General features: G+C 42.4%; 1 protein-coding gene across 3 annotated transcripts in view; it reads right to left on the reverse strand.

Moving 5' to 3' along the window:
* The window catches only part of Arhgap24 (Rho GTPase activating protein 24), a 217,841-nt gene that overhangs the window by 91,133 nt on the left and 99,389 nt on the right, over nucleotides 1-27,319 (reverse strand). The window contains exon 1 of one of the 3 annotated variants that reach the window (XM_038343960.1): nucleotides 16,386-16,669. The exons of the other annotated variants lie outside the window; for them this stretch is intronic. The gene's annotated coding sequence lies outside the window, so the exon portion shown is untranslated. Of the gene's footprint in view, nucleotides 1-16,385; nucleotides 16,670-27,319 lie in introns of those variants that run through there. 3 annotated transcript variants of the gene reach the window in all.

The following is a 27,319-nucleotide window of genomic DNA, read 5'->3' on the forward strand; positions in this document are numbered from 1 at the left end:
TGTCTATTTTAAAGGTGATGACACCAGATCAGTAAACAATTAATATCAATCTTCTAAGTCACCTATTTTGAAAACTCTACCTTCTACAAAATAAATAAACATGACAGGCACACATGTTGTGGCTACATTAAAATACTGTGTTTATCGCCTTTCTGAAATCCTTATCTAGATATAGTAACTCTACTCTATGGTACACTGGACACTCTATGATAAAATTCAGGGTTTTCTTTGAAAGTGACAACCACATGAACACACGCATATGCATTCATCTATACTTCTTCATACTCACTCCTGTTATCCTCTTTTATGTCCTCTGACTCCTGCCAAGCTCCAAATCTCTTCTTCTTCTTAGGTCCTGCTCCCACCCCTCCCACTTAGAGTTCTCTGGTGGTTGTTGTGACCACTGTGTTTAAGCAGGGTTCTTGCGTGCACATAGATAGGAGGTTATTTACTTCAGCTACCATGGCAACTTACCAGAGGCTACACTACCATGGCTCCGCCCCCTCCATCAACAACCACCTGCCTGTAGCTTCTCGGGGAGTCCCTCCCTCCTCCATGACCAGTTGCTCAGAGGCTCAATCTCGGATGGGTAATCACAGCAACCATGAGTTCCTGAGTTTCACAGCTGTGTCCTGTCTAGAAGGCCACATTCACAGCCCTTCACTCCACCCTCTGGTTCTTACATTCTCCGCACTCGCTTCTGCAAAGTCCCCTGGGTCCTGAAGGGGTGACATGCTGTCCCTTAGGACGGAGCACTCAGCAATCGTGAGGGAGCACAACCCAAACCGTTGTGAAGTCGCCAATCTGACCTCCATGGGCCCGCACGGACAGGTGTGCGTGGACATGCGCGCTTCTGGAGCACCGAACGAGTTCTAAAGGGGTCAGAGGTCAGATAGCGGAAACCTAAGGCGAGTCCACTGAAATAGACACGCGGGAATGATGTCCCCGGGAATAAGCACTGGGGGTTAAAAGGACAGGCTGTGGTCATGCCGCAGACAGCTCATTCTGAACATTCTGGACGTGCTGCGGCCTTGCTCATCATGTTACACATGGGCTGGATTTTCTGACCTGCCCTCCTACAGGAGCTATAGGGGCAACGTAGATTTCCAGCCTTGTCAACCAGCCTGGTGGCCCAATAACTTTGGTGCATAGTAAATTCTCTGAAGCATTTGTTGAATGAGGTGATTTAAACGAAAGCCCTGTGCCTACTGGAAAAGAAGCAGGGGAAAGAGCGTGAAAAAGAAAGAGGAGAAGTAACAGTTTCAAGTGGCTGGCCATAATTTGTTAGCCAGTGAGTGCATATGTACCATTACAGGGACTCTAGTGTTATAGGTCCCCCGACAGACAGGGAGGTGAAGTCCAGAAGCTTGCTAGTCACTCAGAATTAATACTGCAGCAACGAGCTGCAGTCTGAGGTCTGTCTAATTTAGGAGTCTGCGCGACAGGCTCAGCCGTCCCAGCAAGTGGCAGGTGCTGTCACAGTCATGGAATATTTTGTTCATGACACCATGTCAGACTGAAAATTCTTTGAAGTCCGGAGTCCATGATATCTCAACTAAACCTGACTTCCCTATGAGTGAGAAGAGTCAGAAATGAACATTTTTGTCTTATTTTGATAGTTCAGTTCTGGTAGCTCAGGTCAACTTGTTTACGGTATGTTAAAGTATGTTTACAGTATGTTTTATAATTTAGAGTGATCCTATACTAACACGCTGATCGCTTTTCTCTAATGCAACATGAGACAAAGTCCACATATACTTATAGAAGATGAAAAGTTCAAATACTCAGGACCACTAGTCCATAATATCTTGTTAGAGAAAAGCAAACATCCATTCAACATGCCTGAAGTGGGTGAGGAAATCCTCCATGAGTGTCTCATGGTTCTTTCTGTGGGTGCATTAGTAATTTATACATACATGTGCCCACTAGAAAAGTTAAATGTCAAGTTCAGAGAACAAACTTTAAAACATGCCGGCTATACCTATTCCTTTTTTTAAAAATGAAAGTTATTTCTTCTCATCTGTGTGTTAGTGTTTCAGTGCCTACGACAATTAATGGATGGGGATAATAAAATATATGGGTAATATTTGTGCCTCTCTGTTGGGGTGAGGAAGATCAAGGTGTCTAATTGCCTTGTTCCCAAGAGCAGCAATAATTATGAAATAAATGAAGCTTAAGCCTCATAGTAATCAGTTGCATGAGTCACCTTCAAAGACCCCAAGAAGCTGCATTAAAGTGCTTAAATGGTTAAATATTTTATTCAGATAATTAAGTATCCTCTCTCTTTTCCAGTTTGCCTGCCACCATACATTATCCTGTATTGGTAAAGGGAGAGGGACTTGCGCTTCGGGATTCAGGAAGGATGAAATTACATTGCATAGACATTTAGCTCCAGTTTAGATGAAACATTTATAGTCAAGGAAAGGATACCCCCTTTTTCTTTTTGAATTGGTCAAAATGTACAGCCAGATAAAGCATGAAGAGCGGATGCATGGACACTTTATAAAGAACAATTCTGATTTTTCTTATTTGCCAAATTTCATGTATTATTTTTAACTTAATAGAGGCTGATTTTTTTTAAATCCACGATGCTGTACTTGCTCCTCAATGAGAAGCTTAGACTGTGTAAAGTGTAGTCCCCAAACAGCAACATGAAACATGTCTAAGGCTGAAAACTCCAAGATTGCGCATGGGACTGATATACATTTCCTAAAGCAGGTGAGAAAACCGATATTCTCTCTCCACACTAGCAGTTATCCAAGAACTCCTTGGTCAAAGATGAGAATATCAGGCACAAGTATAGAATCACTGCTACCTGGCCGGGCAGTAGTGGCACACACCTTTAATCCCAGCACTCGGGAGGTAAAGGCAAGTGAATCTCTGTGAGTTCGAGGCCAGCCTAATCTATAAGAGCAAGTTCCAGGACAGGCTCCAAAGCTGCAGAGAAACCCTGTCTTGAAAAAACAAACAAACAAACAAAAAAAAAAAACAAAAGAAAGAAAGAAAGAAAGAAAGAAAGAAAAAGAATCCCTGTTACCCAACAATCCCTTCTCTTATTTCAACCTTTCCCCATCAAGCAAACAGGTGAACAATCACTCCACCGAGGAGGTAGAGTACTCGCTCCGTACAGGGAAATGTGAAGTCAACTCATGAAACAACAAAGAGACCTCCAGCACCTTTAAGACAAAGGAGGCGCTGTACTTTTCTCACCTTCCCCAGAGACCTTTTCCTGATGTGACTGAAAAATATTTCTTTGGTACATACCCAGTATCAAAGGGAAAGCACATAGGCACTTATTCAAAAGCCAATAAGAATAGCACAAGTGCGCACACACATGCACAGAGGCATGCATGAACACACACACATGCACCATACACACGTGTGTGCATACACACCATACACACACACACACACACACACACACACACACACACACTCACACACACGAGAAGGCGTTTGCTAAAGTTACCCAGGCTAGAGCTGAAATAATGATCCTCCAGTCCTAGTCCTCCAACTAGCTGGGATTGTATGCCTAGACTATTCAGTTCTGGCTTATGAGTGGATTTTAATGAGATCAGAACACCAGGTGAGACTTACAGACATTTGGTCCCATGAACAGAACACGTAAAACCTCCAAATATTCAGAAGTCTACACCGAAACAGTGAATCCATGGAAAATATATCTCTACTAGCCAGTGGACTTAGAATTCGCTGACCCATTACTACCAAGTAGCGTGAACACCAAGCTGCCACACGCAGCCAGGGGCATGAAGCAGAGCCTCCCCTGCCACGGTAAAGGGTCAGCAGGTGGGCTGAGCTTACGTTTCATCCTATAGGGCAGAATCAACAACTAAGGACATTAAATGTTTGTTTCCATAGCAAATGGAAATTTTGAAAGAAAATACAGCTAAGTCACTTCAAAGTCGGTAACAATATAGACAGAGAGCGGTTCGATTTGACTCAACACTTGACTGACGTCATTTAAAGTAAGAGAAAGAGAAAAGGCATGCTACTGTAAGAACGAAGGCATTTCCATCTCTCTTACGTGTCACTGGCTCCTGTGCTCGTAATATGCACAAATGACATGTATGAAGTGCTTTCTGTGCCTCAGACAGTTCTGTAAGCGCTTCATATGCATCACCTCAATCCACACAGCATCTCAGGCAGGTGCTAGGACCAGGCAGGTAGCACTTTACAGACCTTGAAATTAAGGATGAGATTGTTGAGCCATCAGTCAATGGCGCAATGACAGTCTGGGCTGGAACATGGACTCTGGTCCAGAAGGCACAGCAGGGCAGAGCCCTTCATCTTTATTCGCGTGTAATGAGCTAACCTCCAAGCTTGCTCCAAAGAATTCTAATTACAGGCAACCTAGCCTTAATTTTTAATGAAATTTCCCATTTTTCTGGTGCTTGTTTTAGCTTCAGATTCAGGAACAGGACTTTCAGAGATTCGTTGAAGTTTGTGACTTTAGCAAGAGGCTTATATTAATATTTAAAAGAAACAAAATGATTGTGGAAATTCATGGGAAATGAAAGTTTTTTCCTATTGCCTCAGTTGCTACACAAACAAACAAACATGTTTCCGGGACGGGAGAGATTGCTCAGTGGATAGAGACCTTGCTGCACAAGCATGAGCAGTTCAGTTCAGGTCCCCAGTGCACACATACATGACTGGTCTGGAGGTGTGGGTCTGTTATGTCAGCAGCAGGTAGAGACGACTAGAGACAGGAGGATTCCTGGGGCTTGCCGTCCAGCCAGAATCACCAATCTGTGGCTCCAGTTTTAGGGAGAGACTCTGTCTCAGGAAATAAGGGGTGACTCTGCATGGACGTCCAGCCTTCATATCTGTGTGCGCACTTGCATACATATATGCACACACGTGATCATGTGCACATGCATATGCCACACACATAAACACAGTATAGAACAAAGAAAGAAGACAAATTTCAAAATGTTCTCCATTATTCTGTTCTTTGGGTAGATATATGTGTGGGCTTCTCCACAGAAGTTTCAGCTGCCTGGGACCCAGCTCTGAGCCCTCAAATCAGACATAGGTGCCTGGCACAAGGGGAAAGGCAGGGTAGAAAACTGGCAAATGGCGTGGAAGCTGTGGTGCTTTGCCCCCATTTCTTCCTGGTGAGGCCTCAGTAGGTCCTGCATGGCTGTTTTTGACCAACGGGCACCTCTGTGGCCTTAACTTGAACATCCTGCCATGCTCCAAAGACCATGAACTCACCTCTGGGCTTCTTGTTTTGTTGGGAACAGAAACCCCTTTTATTTTGAGCACTGTGATCCGGGAATCTCATTTTTGACAGGAGCAATACTGGCACACTTGGGGACAGAAAGATAGTTCATCTACATAGTATCTAGGAAAAGCACTCCGGCAATGCTTAGATGATGAGTACGCATGAGACAATGCTATCGATTTTAGATCATGGTAATTTTTAAAATACCAACTTATTTTAAGATAGTTTTAGATTAATAGAGAATAAGAAAAGCACAGAGTTAGTGTGCCCTATAACTACCATGTGTTTCTCCTATTATTGACATTGTACATGTGTGTGTATGTGTGTGTGTGTGTGTGTGTGTGTGTTTAAAGAGCACTTTCTTACTTTCTGTCCCTATGATGTTATCCAGGCTAATCTTCATGCTTATTTTGACTCAACACTAAATAGAGATTTCACATTCACAGTGCTCTCCTTCCTTTCGTTGGGTAGCATGATTGGAAAGAAGTATCTAGGTGCTTGATTTGGGATTGTAGATGGTTCTTGGTTCTTTAAAATGTTTCTTTAAGTGAAGTGTGATAGTTTAGCTTTGCACAGCTCACCTCTTTCCCCATAACTTATGCCTTTTCCTTTTCTTTAATATTCCAGCTCACAATATCCTCAAGGGATCATTGCTTTCCACACACCAAGGCATTAGCATGAAAAGAGATGCTGTCTCATTCAAGTCTTCCCATACAAGGATTACAAGACTTAAAAAATCACAGCGGAAAAATAAACCCCTCCCAAACCACATCCTCCTCCTGGAGGTGCCGTCAGCACCCACATCCATACCAAGTTATATGCTTCTGTGTTGGATATGGCATCTGGGGGCAGGTCTGATGCTAGACACATTAATTAAATGTGCTATTAATCATATATATACATATATATATATACATAATTTAATTAAGCACAGCGCTTGTAGATCATCATTATTGTTTGGCGATAATACAGAGGATTACAAGTTGACCGAAACTGTCTTTTCCACTGTTCCTCTGAAAGGGCAGGCAGGCCTTTTCCTGCTTCTTCTTCTCTTTTCTCTGTCTCCCGTCTCTCTTTTTTTCTGCCATTCTCTTTGAGGAGGCAGTTTTCTGTCTCCCTCTTTCTGTCTGTCTCTCATTTTTCTCTTCCCTTTCATTTTTTTTATCTCAATAAACTCCACACTCGAAAAATAAAAGCTGACCATAAAAATAGGATTTTAAAAAAGGGACTAGATGTAATTTCTAGTATAGTTATGCTTCCATTTGTAGTTATTTTCTTTCTAAGAAAGCATGGACTATTAATTCATTGAACAAAATAAATCATTCATGCTATTTTTAGGAGGAGAAAATATCCCAGAGAAATCTACAAAGGAAAATCATATGTTTATTATTGCTCTTCCCAGACCAACTAGAGTTCTGTCAACATCTCAATCCGTTGGCTGGCTAGAAAACCACATATTTTCAATATTATCCAATGAACATAAGTGTGGTAATTTCTCAGATCTGACATCAAGCACACATAGTCTAGGAGTCCATGGACGAAGCACAAGGCACGCGTAAGCATGTTAGAGGCAGAGCCCACCGTGCTTAAGTGAAAATGGCATTTTTAGAGGCAAAGAACACTATTCCGTCAACATGAAATTTATTTAGATGGAAATCCATGCAAGTGTCACGTGCTTTTATATATAAACAAGTTATTTCCTGTAACCATCCTGGGTAGTCTTCCTGAACCAAGCACTCTGAATTCCACATAATAAATAATGCTTAAGGGATCTGTTTAAAGACCCTTGACAACTATGAAGAGTAGAAGACATTCTTTAGCTGCAACTCATGTAGCGAACAGAGCCACTGATGCTCTGTGGAGATCAGGCTCCCACTGGGAAATAGCCAGGTAATTGGACCCATGGATATCCGTAGAGATTTTACTACAAAGACCATTTACAATGGCGTGGACAGGAAGGGAGGGTACTGCCGAGGCTATGCACTGAGAGGTTACCACCATGCAAGAATACCTCTCCTCTGTATGGGGAGATTAGAGAAAAGATGCTAAATTATATGGAGTCATTTTAAACCCCCCTCCCCATTGGATGCCTTGGGTGGTCTTCCATGATCCACTAAAAGGTAAGGAACCATGGAGGAGCTGGGTGGCCCTCACTGATCTGCCTCTCGATGGTGGGAAGGCCAGGGCAGGAAAAAATAAGTGAAGTCCCAGCAAGTGTGGCGTGTTCTCCCTTTGCTTGAGCACAGAAGCAGTAGCTAAAGGGAAAATCACATTTCCTACTGAAAACCAGCCACCAAAGGTCTTTGTTCTGAATCATGCTAAATGTGTAAAACTCAAAGGTGAATCTATTCACATGGAAAACAACATGCAAAAGAGGTAAAAATCTCAAGTAGGTGGCTCACTGACGATTGAACCAAAGCAACAGTGTTTGAATTTAAATGTGTGTGTGTGTTTGAATTTAAATGTGTGTGTGTGTGTGTGTGTGTGTGTGTGTGTGTAGTGAGAATTCTTCAAGCATGCCTTGTGTTGGTTGATAAGCATGTCTGAATCGTGAAATACTTTTTCAGGCTTCTGAATCCTTAGTTCTCACTCTGACTAAGGAATTAAGTGTGCCCAGACAAATGATTAAAAGCGTTATGTCTCAGTCACTTTTTCTGTTTGATGGTATCTGTTGCTTGAGTGAAGAATGTCCTCCATAGGCTCCTGTGTTTGAACACTTAATCCACAGATGGTGGCTATGCTTGGAAGGGGTATGGAACCTTTAAGCCTGGAAGTTTGCTGAAGGAAGTATGAGAGTGGGGTCAGGGTTCGAGGCGGCACCACTCCTACTCTCTCTCTTCTTCTGGACTGTGGAAGCAGTGCGACAGGTCAGCTGCAAGGTTTTGCTGCTCTGCTTCTTCTGCCTCTGTGGACTGTATTATTTCCACACTAGAACTGTAAGTCAAAACAAACCCCCTCTCCAGTAAGTTGCTTTTGACATAGCAACAAAAAATAACTAAGTTGATACCTTATAACGTTGTATCTGTATGTTATATATAATTATGTAAATTAATGCTAAATCTGATTAATATGGAGTAAACTGAGAGGAATTATTAAGAGGCTTGGTGAGTGTCATGAATACATGGCCTTACAGGATGAGAAAAGATGCTGTTTCAGATAATATCAAGCACATTTTGAAAATACATGTTTTCAGCATGGAAGTTCACTTCTCCACCTTGCATTGATGATTTTTGTCCTGTATTATTATACTGTCTTGCAGTCCACTGTAAATTATGAAAAACCTTTAGAAGAATACAAGAAATATTTCAAAGAGTAACCAAATATAAATATTTAAGTTTAATTTTAAAAATTGGGTCATAGTTTGAATGTAATACTGATTCTTCCTATATAAAAGTTCAAATGGAAATCTTTTAAAATATAAAAAGTACTTTACAATTAGTTCTACCTATTTTCTGTACACCGAGTTCAATATTATCTGCTAATTTCTAACATAAATTATATAATTAATTCCTAAAATATAGAAAAGACATCTTCGTTGTCATGTTTGTGACTCTCTAAAATGGATGGTGACACCATGGCACCTGTCTGGTCAACTTGTGGAATCACAGGGTATCTGCCACAATCACCATTTGCCCAGAAAATCAAGGGCTAGTGATAACTGCTTTCTAGCTATAAAATGCAGCATTGTGCAAATGAATGAATGAAAGCTATGCCCTGGCAATGCTGAAGCACCCATGGGCAGCTGTCTATGACAGTTCTGTTGAACTTGTCTATATTGGGTTTCATGGTCTAAGTTGATGAGGACGACTGACCAGGTCTCTTCCTCAAGAGGGCACCAGATCTCATTACAGATGGTTGTGAGCCACCAGGTGGTTGCTGGGAATTGAACTCAGGACCTCTGGAAGAGCAGGCCGCGCTCCTAACCACTGAGCCATCTCGAAAACCATATTATCACTGTCACAGTTAATCCACATGCTTCTGAAAAGACTCCTTCCCAATAAGAGGGCCAACAAGAGTAGAATGGAAGAGCTAGCAAGCACCGCCAAAGCCTGCTCCCAAGCAGAGGCGGCTGAGAGGACCCTGAGAAGGAATAGACAGAACTGAGGTTGGAGTGCTGTAAGTGGAGTGGAGCTGGGTGTCACATATGGAACTAATTTCCTCACAGTAACAGGCTTTTCTCATTTCGGATGTGCTCACATTCTCAAGATGTTACTCCGAGTTATTTTAAACAGTTTGGTTGAAGCGCTCAGCAAAGCTCCTCTTTCGCTCCAGCACATGAAACGGAAAAGCAAACAGAGGGGAGAATTGCATGACACCCCTCCCCCGGCTGGACCACATTTTTGGAATCTTCTTGCTAATCTTATGCATCACAAATGAGCGGTGCTCACAGACACTCTTGAGGTCTCTTCTTTCCTTCCTTCTAATCCTCTCATTTGCGTCCTCTGTTCCACCCCTCCCTAGAGGATACATTCCATATCGGTTTATCAGAGAGGTCTCATTTTCCCCAATTGTCACATAATTGCTTGACATCATAAATCTTGCCTCAACTCTTTGTGCAGACCTTTGCTAGGTCAGAGGAAGTAGTTCTGCTTCTCTTGAGAGGTGCTGAACCTAAGATAAATCTGTACCAAATTTTCTATGGTAACTCTTACATGACTACACTGTTTCCTTTGGCAGGATTTTACTAAGTCTATTCAAAGTTCTTGACCAATATTTAATATGATGAATAATAAAACGTTTTCTTGTAAGTGTTTCCCTCCTCACCCAGCCTCATCTCACAGGTGCTGTTGGACAATTCAAGGCTCTTACCTAGCTTCTTACTTTACTAACAATCAAAAAAATGAAATAAAAATATACTTAGGATAATGTTGTAGACACTGAAAACAAACAACAAACAAACAAAAAACCCCAAGCCACTATCAAATGAACTCATAACAACTGTGCACAGAGTCACAAAGAGCAGGATATCTGAATTCTCCAATTAATCATCATGTAATTAAAACTCTCTGCTGCCAGTGCCAAAGCTAAGTCCCAGGAATGCAAAGTTCAACAAGCAGACCCCCGCTCCACCTCACTGAGCTTACATTCCAGTATTTACGATGGGTCAGTGTAGCAAATGGAGACTATAATATCAAGTAGTCCATGAACAAATCATTAATGATGGGAAGATAAATTTGCCCAAAGAATTAAATAGTGCTGTGGTAGAGTACGAAAACATGGTGGCCTTTTTATTTGGGATGGCTAATAAAGGTCTCACAGAAGTATAAGCCAGTACCTGAAAGAGGGAGTGCCACCAGCTAGAAAAATAGATCTGCTGGGAGGAGACACGACTTTGGCTACAGGGGCAGAAATGTAAGAGTCCTGGTGGTGTGGCAGTCTAGGAATCGGCAGACGTCCATTGTTGTTGGAATACGGTACATCACCGTGAGAGAGGCCCAAGATGAGTTTGAGAAGGGCAACTGCTGTGTCTGTATCTGATACTAAGATGCGTGGGTGGTTTGATTTCTCTGTGTTTGTGTGTGTTAGTAGAGGTTTCATGAAGAATGTGTATGGGTGACTTTTAGGAGAGTACTATAATACTCTGAGTGATGTTACCCAGTGCCACTGTGGTAGCAATAAGCCCAAGGGAAGACTGAATGATGGGAGATATATTTTGGGGGTGGGGACTAATAGGACTTGAAGCTGGGCGGGGTTGGCACATATCTTTAATCCCAGCACTTGGGAGGCAGAGGCAGGCAGATCTCAGTGAGTTCAAGGCCAGCCTGGTCTACAAGAGCTAGTGCCAGGACAGGCTCCAAAGTTATAGAGAAACGCTGTCTTGAAAAACAAAAAACAAACAAACAAAAAGAACTAATAGGACTTGGGAATGAACTGAATGTGAGGAGAAAGAAAAAACGGGATCTTGTTGAAGGTTTATAGATGGTGTTGTCTCTTAAAAACAGAAGCAAAAGGGACAGACAGTTGTCAGAGGTCTCACAAAGATATGTCTTTCAGAGGATGTGGGACACACACTTGTGCAAGGACCTGGTGTCTGAGAACGCTTGTGACGGCAGAAAGTGGGCAGGGACTCAGAAGAGGTGAGCCTGGCTAGAAGGGCTAGGACAGCAGCTGCCTATTCAAAGAAGATTAGAGCAAGAGAATTAGGTTGGAGGAAGGCGGCACCTGAGGTCTTGACGTCAGAAACTGACCTTATTGTGGAGCAGGACTGATAAGCCGAGCCGCAAGGCAATTTTCTTGGAGAGATTTCTTCAGCGAATAATGAAGATCATCTCAGTCTCAGCTAATACATGTCTGGGGTCGGATAGTTGAGATTTAAAGTAACTGAGCAAAAGTATTGGGAAGGAGGTGTTTGTGAAAGAAGGGTATTGTGAAAATAATTATAAATGTACATTTATTTCTGGTGTTCACGGACAGGGAAAACCCCACCTAGTGTGGGACTCTTAAACATCACTTCGGAAGTTGTGGCATGAAAGGATGAAGGTTTGGCTCACGATGGTGATAACATTGAAAGGAAAAGAAGTATAACATAGGACGTTACCAAGAAAAAGTGGGAAATGGGCTGAGAGGGTAGGGGGCACAGGAAACATTTGGTCAGCGCAACTCAGTGTTTTTCTTGCTTAACTGCATTCACTGACAACACACTTGAGCAGGGCACAGGGCCCGTAGCTTCCTCACTTGCTTCTTCCGCAAAGGTCAGCCGTCATCCACACAGCAGCCATTTGACACCAGGGAAGCTAATGATCACCAGCCTGGGGTGTTCCCGGGAGATGAGGAACACTGACCGAGAAGACCCATGTCTTCAGAGTCTATGCTTTGACTCAGGAAATGCACAGAGCAATGTGTTACCCAGCCTGCACAGGGAAGCATCTCCTCTTCTCCAGCTCTCCCTCATGTTGGAGAATGAAGGGACAAGAGTGATTAGCATGTAAACATGAAAGTATAGTAAATAAAAAAATGTGTGAAAATATAATAGCCAACAAGCACTAGATGAACAACAAGGTATATTAGTGAAAATCTTATACTTCAGTTCCACATGTTTGCTCTCATTGTGCTATTAGGACTTCATCTGGCCCTAGATAGCTCTTGCACTCTTGGTACCCTGGGGATACCAAGGTAACATCTGTAAAAGAAAATCATCTAATCTTGTGATTTAGAGGAACAGAGTTCACGTATGTGTGTGTGTGTGTGTGTGTGTGTGTGTGTGTGTGTGTGTGAATGTATGTGTGTATGTGTGTATGTGCATGTGTACATTGCATCATAGTGCATGATCATATAAAAGAAAAAAACAGATACCACACAGATAGGAAATGTTGATAAAATGGATCTAAGAAAATGAATATAAAACTTATTTATATCTTTCTAAGTATCTTACTGAAAATATCAGTAAGAAAATTTGATACCACATTAATAAGCAACACTTTCACAAAATATAATGAACAGGAAATGCTATGTCATGGTTCATTTTATAACTAAAGGAGACATAAATGGATGTCTGCAAATGCTTTCCATAACACCCAACTCCGTCTGCCAGTGCCTGACAAATTATTTTGTCTCTCACCTTGAGTACAATAATAAATCCACTCCTAATCAATCATTTCTTCCTGACCGTCCTGCCATCGGGGGTGGGGGTCTGGTTATTTTTCATGCTTTGTTTCTTTAGTGACTGGCTCTTCACTCAGTGTGTAGCCATCTATTGCGAACCAGCTTTGTGTTCCACAGAGGCACAAGCCGTGAAAACCTTCAGTCCTCCTAGCCTACTGGTACGGCCATCCTTGCATAAGGAGCCCCACAATAAACTGTTGAAGGCGTTCTCTGGCTCAGAGGACTGACAGGTTTAATATTAAACTGCAATGAAGAGATGTCACAAGAATAACATGTGTACTTAATATTCGGTCTCTGGAGAGACTCCCTCTAAATTGTGGATTCATCTCAGCTTCCGCCACGGTTTCCCCGGAATATGCATCAATGTCCTCTCAGGGCGCGCTGTATTTCCACAAGTCACCCCGATTCCCCACTCTCTGCACAGTTGCCTTTTATAGTCTTCATAAATTGTGCCTTGTGCTGTCATTTATCTTCCATGCCTCGTTCATTCTAAACCTAAGCTTCTTGGCCCTGTTTCTGCCATATTAAAATACTTCCTACGGCAAGCTCATGTTTGAGGAGAGAATCAATTGTTCTGATTCATTTGACAAGAGCTTCTGGGTGTTTTTCTATAATTTACTGCTCTCTCTTAGGCCAGTACCTCTATGATACCAGCATTAAATATTAAAGGCCTCCAAGGGCACAAGCCTTATCAGAGCGCTTTGCCCCATTAATATCTGAGCTATGACCTCCTTCCTGGGAAAATGCATTTTAAAATCACAAACTCTCAGCATTGCCACTTTATGCAGAAGAGCAAATCTGCACAGGAGCTGAAAGACAGCGGAGCTGTGCTCCCTTCTCTTCCCCGACAGCCACACAAACCGACTCAGTTGTAGACTCCAGCTCTCAAAGGAAATGGAAAGTTAAACTCTGGCCCACAAAAGCTGCAAGAAGCTTGTGCAGTGAAGGAGGTGCACAAGAGTAGTGTGGCTGCCCCTGAACTTGGTATCACACACACACACACACACACACACACGCCTAGGTGAGCCAGGATGACTCTCCGCTCTATCTACGGCTGCTCCATATAGGACTAAGACATAAGTAAGCCTCTTCACGTGTCTGATGTTGAAAGTTTCTGAAATAATTCTCAGAAAATGTGTAATGGAATGTCTAATCTTTCCTAGCTTATGACGGAGGGTCTGACACGGTCAGGTAAGTACTCTATGGACTGTCTGCACCATGGGAACTCAAAGGAGCTGATTCTATACTATGTCGATCATGCTGTTTCTCACAGGGGGCATGAAGCCCATGCACATTGTGTACGTGTGCATGTGTGTGTCTACTGTAGAACTGTATATTAATATATATGTGGAGTATATTTTATATAGGTACACTTGATTTATGTGCATGTATGTGCCCGTGCATGGGTACACATATGTTTGTTATGTATATGTATGCACATATTCATATGTATTTGTGTATTGTGTATATGTGCATGTATGCAGGTGAATATTTGTGTGCACATAGTTGTGTGTAAGTACTATAAAACTGTATATAAATGTATATATGTGGGATATAATTTATGGACACACATGTATTTATCTGTATGTATATTCCAGTGAATGGGTACATGTGAGTTTGTAATATTTATTATGCATATATATTCAAGTAGGCATTTGTGTGCACGTGTGTGTGTGTGTGTGTACATAAGGAGGATATCAGATTCCACTCTGTAATACTCCCTGGTTTTTGTGTGTAAGTGTGTGTGTATGTATACAAAGGGGATTTCAGGTTGTACTCTGTAATACTCCTTAGTATTTGTGTGCATATATGTGTGTGTGTGCGTGTGCATATGTGTGTGCATATGTGTGCATGTTGTACATAAGAAGGATATCTGATTGCACTCTGTAATACCCCCTGCATTCTTTCCAGGTCAAACAATGTTTTAATAACCATAAAGGTGCTATGACAATGTACAAAAGCAGGACAGAGCATTGTCTTTGCAACAGTAGAAAACCATTCCAAAAAACTACAACTTATCAAAATGAAGATGTGTGGAACCCAGCCCCAATGGATACAACAACAACATAACTCTTACACCCAAGGCTCAGGCACCACTGGGGAGAGGAAGCAGGAAGGTTGTAAGACCCAAAAAACCCCAAAACATTTACCATGAGATTGTGTCTCCTAGAAATGTCAGAAGATGAATTCATGTTGTCTGCAGCATTGGAGCGAAGTGTATGCTATATTTGCTAGCCTTGGGAGACAGGGCATGGGTGTCCTTGACAGGGCCATCTCCCAAAGACTGCTATATCCTACCCCCATAATCGCTAATGCCCTGGACAGATGATCTTGTGTTTGGCTCTAGCCTTTGACCTGCCCTCTGCCCCCTGCTCACTAAGTCTCAGCTGAAACTTCCACGTGCAATCTCACAGATCCCACACAAGGCTCCCTCACATGGAAACCTTCACCATTGGTGCTCTCCTTTGCCTACAGAAGCTCATCACACAGATGGCTTCCTGAGGCCTTCACTCAGAATTCACCCCAGAGAAGCTGGAAAGAGCAGGGACCCGCTCTACCTGTCCTCTTCCTTCTGGTCCTTGACTCTTTCTAACTGCATGGTCCCATTCTGTCTGCTGTAGTCTGCACCCATTTCACGAGGCATCTAGTGCAACTCCCTGTTAGCAAACCCCTTCTGTTGGGCACGCACGGTACCGAGGGCAAGAATTTTGCCAGTTGACTTCACGGCTCTAGTCTTGGAACTCACGGCAGACCAAATGACATCATCTAAATCAGTAGTGGTTTTTTTTGGGAAATGCAGCCATTCTGGGTGTGAAAGGTAGGTGGCACTTTAGATCTCCTCATTAGATCTTCTGTGGATGCTCAAGTGCAGAAGAAAAGTGAGAAACTGAACTATTAGAAAACTTCACTGGTTCAGATTTTCAGCATGTACTTCAGCAAGTTTTGGCAAAGATATTGTATCCTTTAATACTATAGCCTACAAACTCTGGACCCTCATAAAGTCTCCCTCTTGCTTGTACAACTGGCTGGTATTGGGTTTCCCAGAAGAGACTACCTCTAGTCTCCACCCTTCACACACCCACACCTATATACATTCATTGCTCTAAAATTTCACCCTGGGACCACTCTTCCACAGTTCACAACTGGATCAAAACAGAAAAGGAAAAAAAAATACCAACAAATACTTCTGCATCCTTGATTACAAAGTGTAAGGACACATGGCTGCATTTGCGACCGGTGAGGGACAGTCAGGCCATTACTTAGGGGATGTGATTTGGAAATCTTTCATTCCTTTACTCCCTAGGTGAGTAACGAATTTACCCAGTTTTAACTTTCTATATACTAGAAACTTTGTGACATTTATGGAGTGGGGTTCTGATTTAGTAACACTGACAACAGTGTCTAGAAAGACCCTGGGAGCTTTTACTTAATCCTCTCTATCAGAATGTTACTTCAAAGTAGTCCAAGTTAGTACTTTGTAAATTGGATAAGAGATTTCCTATATTCACTTCATAAGCAATTGTTAATGACTTACAGTATGCTGGGCGTCTGGGCACAGAACTCTGGCTAGAGATGTGGCAATGAACGATTCACCCTTTGTCCCCACTCTTCCGGAGCGGATTCTGTTGGAGATTGTTCAGTGTTGTATGCAGTGTTTCCTGCTTGTTCCTTCCTCCTAAATTCCTAAGTCTACGTCACAAAGTTTCCCAGTTCTAGTGATGAACAATTAGCAATTCTGTACCGGTTGCTTTTTGTCAACTTGACACAAAACTAGACCGCGGAAGAGACAATCTTCTTGGAGAAAATGCTTTCACAAGATTGACCTGTAGTCAGTCTGAGTGGTATTGTGTTGATTAATGATTGATTTGGGATGGCCCAACTCACTGATGACAGTCTATCTTGGAGTAGATGTTTCTGGGTTGTACGAGCAGAGGCTAAGCTCCACAGGGAATGAGCCATCCGGCAGAGCTCCTGCAGTGCCTCTGCTCATGTTACCTTCCTCTGTGGTGACTATGACCAGAGAGGTGTGAGATAGAAACACATCCATTTGTCCCCAAGTCTCTTGGTGATGGTGTTCATCACAGCAATGGGAACCCTAAGACAAACACAAACACTACTTGCCATGGTAGTGTTAATGAAGACATTGAATACTGTATTAAAGGGATGAGCTATATCTTTTATATCATATTTGCTATTTCACTGATCCCTGGTCTTGTTTTTGACAGAGAAGAAACCATAACAATTCAAATGGTACCTTCCATGTTTTACAGACAATACCTACATGATGACAAATGTATCCTTTTTGTAAGTCTAATTACTTTTTTTTTTTTTTTTTGGTTTTTTGAGACAGGGTTTCTCTGTAGCTTTGGAGCCTGTCCTGGAACTAGCTCTTGTAGACCAGGCTGGTCCCTAAGTCTAATTACTTTTTAAAGAGTTGTTTTTTTCTTTTTTGTATATGAATGTTTCATTTGCTTATATGCATGTATGTGCACATATGTGTGTGTGGTGCCCTCAGAGGCCCAAAGAGGTGTCAGGTTCCCTGGAGCTTGAGTGTCAGGGGCTAGTGCACCACCATTTGGGTGTTGGGAACCCCACCTGGATCGTCTGCAAGAGCAAATGTTCTTAATCACTGAGCCATCTCTCTAACGCTGTACAAATGTTCTTCTAATCCTCAGCACTTAAAGCTTTCAATACATTAAAAATCTCTGACACGTAATATTAGGTACTTAATATTTCTTGCTATCACAATTTTCTTTTCCTTCATTAACTTAGTATTAAGGCATATATATATATATATATATATATATATATATATATATACACACACACATACACACACACACATATATTTTATAGGGAAACAAAAAATAGAAACAAGAGGCACAAAAGCTTTTCAATAAATTAATGGGAAAAACACAGTCACTTTCTGGAAGGGGGCACATACCTTTAATCTCAAAACTTGTGAGGCAGAGGCAGGTGCCTTAGTTCAAGGCCAGCCTGGCCTACAGAGTGAGTTTCAGGACAGCTAACTCTACACGGAGAAACCCCGTCTCACACACACACACACACACACACACACACACACACACACACGACACTAGTCCTTAACAAAAATTTGCTCCTTATAAAATTTTCAAATATCTTCACCCACAGAACCAGCTAACCTGGGTGCATAGAGGCTCACAGAGACTGAACTGCCATCCAGAGAATCTGCCTGGGACTGATGTAGGCCCTTCACATATATGTTACAATTGTGTAGTTTGGTCTTCTTGTGGAACTCCTAACAGTGGGAGCAGGGGCTGTCTCTGACTCTGCTGCCTGCTCTTTGGGATCCTTTCATTCTACCAAATTGCTGCATCCAGCTTCAACAGAAGAGGAGGCGCCTAGCTTCACTGCAACTTGATAGGCCATGGCTGGCTGATATCCATGGGAGGCCCGCCCTTTTCTGAAGAAGCATAGAGGAGAAGGAGTTGATGGGGGAGGTGAGGGGGGGGGGGCTGGAAAGAGAGAAGGGAGGGGAAACGTTGGGTGGGATGTAAAAACAAAAATGACAACAAACAAACAAAAAATAGAATGATTTCAAACATCTTACTGTAGAATATGGTTATGTGTTCCCACAGAATTTTCCATTTCAGCTGCTAATTGCAGCCTGTGGGGTGAGAACCCATGTTAATGTTTGTAGCAATCAGTGGTTCTTCATTATGCTGGCCTTGGAGTGAGACTCATACATGTTACTTTGAGTTCTTTTCTGTCAGTCAACCTGTAGAAGCCTGGGGCTCCCTTGGGTCCACCAAGGGTAGGGCAGCACCTTCCCTGAGGACAGGGATCCAGTGAGACCTAGAGTTACTCTGGTTATACTGCCAGCACGAGATTTTCTCCCCCTTCCCCTGATGCCAGCTGGCTGGCACACCACACTACACAGAAGAAGGAAGCTGTGTTCTTCTTTTTCCAGACAGCTGGTGACCCAGACATCACAAACGCTGTCTAAACAATGTTGACTAATTTTTGCCACAGCTGACGTGTATACAATGTAGCCTGGCAGGTCTTCAGTCCGGCTGGATCACTGACCACAGCATAATGGGATTGTTGTCTTTATTACCCCTTGTTTGATAGGACCCAAATGGGGTGAAGTGGCAGTTTTGTGCATTTCATAGACCTAGTGGGCTTCTTTTACTGTCTCGTAACAACAATATAAAAGTGCTTTGTATTGCTGGCTCCTACGCCTTGGCGGATGGTGCTGATAACATCGCCTTCAAATCTGCAGAGCAGATGTGTAGGAGTCCAGGTTAAGCAATAAGCCTAGAATTACCTGGGGAATCAGCAGAATCAGTATTTGACTCCAGATGCCCTGACTATAGAGCCTGCACTGGAATATCATAGAAAAGAAAAGGCTGCATTCATATATCCCATAAAGTAAACCCAGCATTAATTCTCACTTGGTTTACACTGTGCTCAGTAGTGGTTCAAGCGGAAGGCAGGTTACATTGTTCTATGCTAGTTGAGCATGAGGCAGCCAGCAAGCCAATAAGCAGCATTCCTCAACGATTTCTGCTTCTGCTCTTGCTTGAGCATGGGCCCCGACTTCCCTCAATGATGGACTGAAACCTATAAACCAGAATAAACATTTACCTTCCCAAGTTGTTTTGGCCATTTGTACTTATCACAACAGAAAGGGAACGAGAACAATACGAGTATCTAGTGTATATACTGGACTGCTATTAGCCAAGAGTAATTCAATTCTAATCATTACCATATGAGATAGATTACCATTATTTCTGCTTTATAGATGATAGAACTAGAGAGCCCGAGAGCTTCATCTCAGTTCTCAGTAAGCAGTGTCTGAGTCTGGGCTCTAAGGCACTATGTTACATGTCTTCCAGACAGCAAGGGAAGTTGCTCTTCAATATATGCTTTGTACTTCTCAATCCCTGTTTTTGAACACAAGTATTCTCAGTTAGTAAGGAGAAATGAAAGTCATAGGCTTTCATGCTTACATACGTGAACAGAGATTCCAGTGAAGGGTGAATGCAGCCTAGAAACAATGATATATGTTACATTTTGGTCTTTGATCCAAATTTTGTTCAGGGAGCCCTCCTAGGTCCCAGGAATCCAGCAAAAGATCCACCCATTCCCTTTGAAGCTGTGTCAAGAGCAAGTCCCAGTTCATCTTGTTCCAAGAGTAAGTAAGGATGAAGAGTCACCAGAGATTGGCAGGGCTGTAGCAAGGAGGCTGCTCATTTGTTCCCAGCTGCTTAGCCCCAAAATAACAACACGGAAACTATATTAATTAAAACACTGCTTGGCCCATTAGCTCTAACTTCTCATTGGCTAACTCTTACATCTTAGTTTAACCCATTTCTATTAAACTGTATATCGCCACGTGGCAGTGGTTTACTGGCAAAGATTCAGCATGTCTTACTCTGGCAGTGACTCCATGGTGGCTCTGACCCTGCCTCCTTCCTCCCAGCATTCAGTTCTATCTTCTCTGCCTACCTAAGCTCTGCCCTATCAACAGGCCAAGGCAGTTTCTTTATTCATCAGTGGCAATCACAGCACACAGAGGAGACTCCCGTACCAGCACGCCCTTTGGTGAGCTACCAGGCATCTCATGAAATACTCTCTTCCCGTCCTTTCATTGAGAACAGACTGTCTGCCCAAACTGTTGGAAAGATGACAACTTGAAATGACTTTACGGTACCTTTCTTCCCTGTCATTATGTCTATAATCAAGGTTTCATAAGGATTTTTTTCTCATTGTGAGATACTGTTTTTTTTTTTTTTTGATTTTTCGAGACAGGGTTTCTCAGTGGTTTTGGAGCCTGTCCTGGAACTAGCTCTTGTAGACCAGGCTGGTCTCAAACTCACAGAGATCCGCCTGCCTCTGCCTCCCGAGTGCTAGGATTAAAGGCGTGCGCCACCACCGCCCGGCACTGTATGTTTTTCAAATAGCTCAGAACTCAATCAGCTAACAGGCTTATGTTTTCCTGAATGGACGTAGTCTACCACACAATCCCTTTGAGTTCCACTTAGTAGTAATAATAGGTAGGTCTAAGAAAGAGCATCCCTTGTGCCACCTCTACCAGATGTAACAGTAGCCATTTCAACAACTCCATTATCGTGGTCTTTGGAACACTTCAGAAAGTCATAAAGCAGAGATTAAGATGAAACTAGACCCTTTCAAAATGAGCAGCAGTTTTATGTTTGCTACATTGATATGCGCTGTCTGGTCGGGTAATTGAGTCCGCTCTCTATTGGCTTGTGCCCTTCACACAGGAGATTTGTAACAGGAACGATCAAGTGACGTGATGGATGGGTCTAAGCCACCCTCAAAGCTATTACCAACAAATTGTGTCAAAATGCTAAAATCATTGATTGGATTTTGATTTATAGATGTGTTTCAGTGTTAGTTCAGCACAGGCGGGGTCTCTGTAAGTATTCATGACAATCCTTTGCTTTGAAGATGTCACAAGTTTCCTTTTTAATATAGAACCTCAATCATCAATTCCAGTCCCACTAAATATTCCAAATATCTGCCGCACTTGTAAGTGATAAGTGAATGATTTGACTCAAATAACAAGGAATGGGACAGAGACATGGAGAACAGCACAGGTCAGCTGCGGAGGTGTCCACAAGGCCGCATGGTCATTAGACCTAGAGAAGACATTGGGCAAACTGTACCACACAAACCTCATCTCCTCTCCATGGCATTCATTCACATATCCTCCATGCTTTGAGTCAAGATTTAAAATGCAGTTCAAAAAAATGATGATTCATTAGGTCTCTTGAGAAACTGTGAAGTTGGAACAAGTTTACTTAAATATATTTTAAAATCAAAATTTACTTAGTGTGGTGATTTGAATGACAATGTCCTCCGTAGGAGCAGATAGCTGAACATATGGTCCTTAGAAGGTGCTGTTGTTTGGGAAGGTTACGGGACCTTGAGGAGGTGCAGCCTTGCTGGTGGAAGTGCATCCCTGGGGGAGGGCTTTGAGGTTGGCATCCCAACCCACCCCCAGTTCTCTCCCTGTATTCCTATGTTCAGCTGAAGATGCCATCTCTTAGCTTCCTGTGTTGCTGACACCCCAGTCACTTGCTATCCTGCCTCCCAGCTAAGATGTCAACTGTCAGCGAATGCAAAAACTGCAATACATACTTTTAAAACACACATTCTCATGCAGTTATTTTGGCGTTTTAAAGACAGATTAAGAAACATCACATGTCTCTCTTGAGACCAGTCTCCATGGTGGTTGAGCCACAGGCTGTGGAATCAGGTTTGAGCTCTGACTCAGCCAAGAGCTGACCGAAAATTACTTAGCTGCTGTCTCGATTTCCTCAACTGCCCAGTTTCTTTATCTGTTATTTACAGCACTGTTATGAGAATTAAGAGCGTTTGGGTGTGGACAGCACTCAGGAAAGTGTCTGCCACATATGGTTATCACTCTTGCTATGCAATACAACATTTAAAGACCACTAAAGAAGGATTGCTGGACTTTTAAAATGCTTCTCCTTCTAAACCCACTGATAGTGCCACAGATCTGAGACTCAGCGATTACTTAACAAGAGAAGAGTGTCCAATTTACTGTCTCAAAGCTTCATTCTTACATAGGGAATTTGTTTGCAATAGTATCTACAGCACAACAGTTTTCACTGGAACAGAGTGTGACCAGCGCTGTGTTGTGTGTGTGTGTGTGTGTGTGTGTGTGTGTGTGTGTGTGTATGATGTTGTGACTCTTAGGGGAGCAGACCCCTCATTATTATGTAGTTTTGTGGCACAACCATGTGTCACATGAAGCCCCCAGGCCATGGAAACCACACCCTTGGGATGTGGCATTTGTTCTCCTGCTATTATAAGCACTTTCCCAAGATGACTTGGGGCCAAGTCCAGTCTAGTCTCTTTTATTTTAAACACTTCCTATTCATCATCACGTGCCCTCGATTTCATAACCACAGCTTCCATCTGACCTGAAATCCTAGGCAAGGGCAGCCTGTCTCAGGACAGAGAAGCTGGACTGAGTCAGAAGCTCACCATGTCTTTTTGCAGCTTTTATAGCCCTGCAAATTATTGGCAATTGCTTTTCTTTTTGAGTCATTCCATAAAGAAATAAAGCTTGTTCTCCGACAATCACAGAATTTGAGTTAGTAAGTGTGCCATGAATCTAGGTAGAAGGAATACATCATTTGTTACTAGATAGGAGAGATGTCTGGGAATGAGACTCAGCTGGTAGGGGGCTTGGCAAAGCCCTTGTTTCAGTCTCCAGTGCTATGTAAACGGCATGGTGATTGGGGCCTGTAACCCCATCATTCAATAGGTGGAGGCAGGGGGACCAGAAGTTCAAGTTATTCTTGGGCTACACATAATAGCCAGCCTAGAATACCTGAGACCTTGTCTCCATGAAGAATAGAAGAAGTAGAAAGAAGAGGAAGGCTAGGTTATCCAGTTAATCTCACTAGCTCAGTGATGACTTCCTGCAAATCAGACTCATAGTAAACACATTCCTCAAAAGACTTTATGACTAACTTCTGGAATATTATGGAATGTTATTGGATCTTCTATTTTTTATTGTTTGTTTGTTTTCAGGTAGAGTTTTATGCAGCTCAGACAAGCTTCAAATTTCTTACATAGTTCAGGCTAGCTTTGAAGTCATGATCTGCCCATTTGTCCCTCAGTGATAGGTTACAGGTATGTACCATCTGAATGTTCCTCCATGAACATTCATGTTTAAATGAACAAAAATATGATTGTGAAATTAATGAAAGGCCAGGTGGGTAGACCTGATTTCTGACATTTGGCCATTGCAATGGCAGATGTAGTTTGGATGGGTTTGCATCGGCTCACTACTTTCCTGCTGAAGCCTGCTAGCTGCCGTCCTGATGGGGGAGTTTGTGACACGCGAGAGAGTCTGGGCTTTCACACAGAGACGATATTGCCATTTCGTGAGCAAGGGCTATCGAAACAAATAAACACAAAGCAAAGAACAATCAATATTTGTCCTTCACAAATGGTCTTGTAGGTAGGAGCCTGTTTTCAGGCCTGGGTTTCTGCCAGACGGACTCAGGTCCTTTCCCTTTGAGCAGGTGCATCATGTTCTGTGTGTTCCGAGCACACTGAGTCCCTCTGTGTTTTCCCTCTCTATGGACCGATAACTCATTCCTGCAATCAGTGTATCTACACTTCATTATTTGTGTGGCCTTGTGCCGGGGGCAGGGGTGGGAGAACCAGGGAGGGTTTTTAACATTACAGGTAAATCTGACCTAAAGAATTCAGATAAGACGTCTTGGTGATATTTTAAAACTATGCTTTTACGCATTCCTTTCTTTTCCTTCATCGTGCTCTCTCCATCTTGTGCTCTGCTTTATTCACCATCAAACACAGATGAATGCCTCTTTCTGACTTATGCTATGGTGTTAGCATTGGTGGTGGAAGTCCTCGGTAGGAGTAAGACATCTCTGATAATCCCAGCCCTGGGGGTGGAGGTCCTCGGTAGTGGTCATCACAGCACTGGGGTGGGAGTCCTCGGTAGCAATAAGACGACTCCCTCTTCTCTGGCCCCCACCCTGGCTCTGTTTATTCTCCACTCATTTTCCTCACTTTCTTTAGGAATCACGACCAGTCCTTATCATCCCCCCGCCAGCGCGGACAATTCACAAGCCCACCAAGTCATGGAAAGCCGACTGTTAAAATATTACCATTCACAGAGAACTTTTCATGTCCTCTGCTGTGGAAAGTCTGTGTACATATTGTAGCATTTATATGTGACTTAGGCCAATTTTACAGACGTAAAAATTAAGTCCAGAAAGACTAAATCACCATCCAACAGCTCATTCAAGGTTCTTAACAGAGGTCTAGATTCCCCTCTTTTCTGTGTTCATTGCTCATAGTAAATATTTCTGATAATAAAGATCACCCCCTGCTGACATCATATACTCCAATTGTTCCACATTGATATCTTAGCATCCATACACACGATTCTCATTTTAAGTACTTTGACTAATTTTATCCGTGTTTGTTTTTGAAAATGGTTGCTCCTCCCAAGTTGCAGTTAAAGATAAGTTTTCAAATGTTTAAAAACATTGTGTTTCTTAACTAATACAAGCCCCCAGGCAGAAATTCCAGATCCAACTAGGTGACCTTCTGTTTTCACTGGATGTAGCTTTGGAGGCTCTGTGTATTTGCCTTAATCTGTTGCTAGGAACATTGCACATCGCTCTAAACAGGCTGCCAGACTGAGGAACTGAGCGTGAATGACATAAGTCATTCTGTTGTCCAGGTCACCGTGTGGTGTGAGATGCAGGATAAAGACAATAGCCAGAAGAACAGGAAGTGAGAGATAAGAAATGACAGGCTCAGATGAAAGAAACCTTTCCAAGCTGAAGCCCTCCTGCTCACCAGCTTGGTCTCTCTGGTCCCTTGATTACTGCGGATTCAGTGCAGCCCAGCCTGATACCACTGGAGCATCCAAGCACAAACCATAACTCCTCATTCCATTGCCCCACCAACAAGAATTCCAGATCAGAATCCTGCAAACATCTCTCTGTGAGACTTCAGGCAAAACCCAGACTTGGGAAGCAAGAATATGAGCAAGGGAACACCCTGGATTTTCACCAAACACGTGTGTGGTTCTAGTATAAAACATACTGTAAGGATTCTGTCCTTGTTTGTTCCCGGGGGCCTGAAAGGCACAGGGAACACGCTGTCAGCACAGAAGAAGGCTGTGCTGGACCCCTCTTTCCTGCTACAGTAGAATGCCTCTCACAATCCTGCTCAAGGCAGTTCAGAGATGTTGGTACAGCACCTACCATGTGCGAGTAGGCACACACTCATTCCTGCTCTACAATACTCCCAGATTCATATTTTATGTCTTTGACTCCTTTAGATTTATTTTGTGTATCAGAAACTTATTTTTCTTTTCCAAGTGAGTCCTTGGTTGATACTCTTATTGACTCTTTCCCCATTTTTCAGATCCATAAGAAAATTTAGAAACAACAGAATATGATATTTTATAACTACAAAATAATATCTCTGGACATGCTGGCATGCTCTAAGGACTCCTGTCAGAGGCACCATTTTGCAGGATGCCAAGAACTGAAAGAGATGGACTCCCCATACTTTTTCAATACTTCATCATTATACAAGCATGCAAAGCATAATGATCTCTAAAATATTTCAGCAAAAGAGGATAATAAAAGCATATTTTCATTGATTTAAAAAATACTAAATTAAAATTTTTGGACATCCTCTTAAAGCCCAATATACCATTGGGTACTTGGCAATGCTTTCTTTGTGAAGAATATCTATGCTCCGTGAAAATATTGTGAAGTTGTAATTGCACTGTCTTGATGACCCTTTGCTAGTAAAAGTCTGTGTGTGTAGTGGCGGGTCTCATGGAGTAAACACAAGCTTTACGTGTGCTGAGCATGTTCTATGTCACAGATCTATGCCCCATGACTCCTGGAACTGTACATTGATGAGAATGTTTGGGTTATTACATACAATTTACTTTTCATTGATAATTAGTATTTTCTTAAAAATTGTGTGTAGGACAAGATGTGTCCTCTTTTAAACCTATGCTAGTACAATAATTCAAATATTTAAACAGTAATTATATTGATAATAATACATAGATATACACCTTAAATTTCCAAGCCCCATCTGCTTCTACTTAGCTTCAAACACTTATAGCCCCAAATTCTACTAAGGAGCTCTGTGACTATCAGGCCTTAGAAAGACAAACCCCAAGGAAATAGTCATCTCCTGCTCTCTGATTCCATGGCTTCTCTCTGAATAATTTGGGATTTCCTAGAAGCCCAGAAGGAAGTCTCAGGAGTTCTGTGGCATGGGAAGCTATGCTTCTTTGAAAGACACTAGCAAGTAGAATAGAACTTAGTGGCTAGTTACCAGATAAAAGTCCCGAGAGTGCCGTAAGCCATGCCTATGATCCTCATCTCAGTTTAACCAAACACGGAATCAGACAGCGGAGACGATTCATGTAGCTTTACAAGTCCACACACAAATGGTAGGCATGCCAGGCACAACATACTGTCACTGCCTGCACGGTGACCATATAACCCATGCTTTCTCTTGGCCAACCTAGTTTTTGCTCCGACAATGAGCAGATCGCTTGACATCAGCCAAGACAGGGCTCATCTGTTCTCAAGAAGTAAAAACATTATTGACTGCTCACTAAAATGTAGGTTGTTCAATGAGTGTGAATACCACTCAAAAGCAGTGTCATCTATAAATAAAGGATGTAGTAGTAACTTTGAAGACTAGACTAAAAAGTATAAATCTGAAAGAAAAACTGTGGAAGCAGGATCACTGCATGCTAAGATATTCACCCATTTTTAAAAAAAATCTAGATATTTATCACATATAAATAGTTCATTATTAAGGGAGCTTAATTGCATTAGATGAAATGTATTTGAATAGGCTAGTGTGCTAGTGTATGCTTTGAGATTACGGCCTTTAATG

This window comes from Arvicola amphibius, chromosome 1 (genome assembly GCF_903992535.2).
Source record: "Arvicola amphibius chromosome 1, mArvAmp1.2, whole genome shotgun sequence".
Lineage (NCBI taxonomy): Eukaryota > Metazoa > Chordata > Mammalia > Rodentia > Cricetidae > Arvicola > Arvicola amphibius.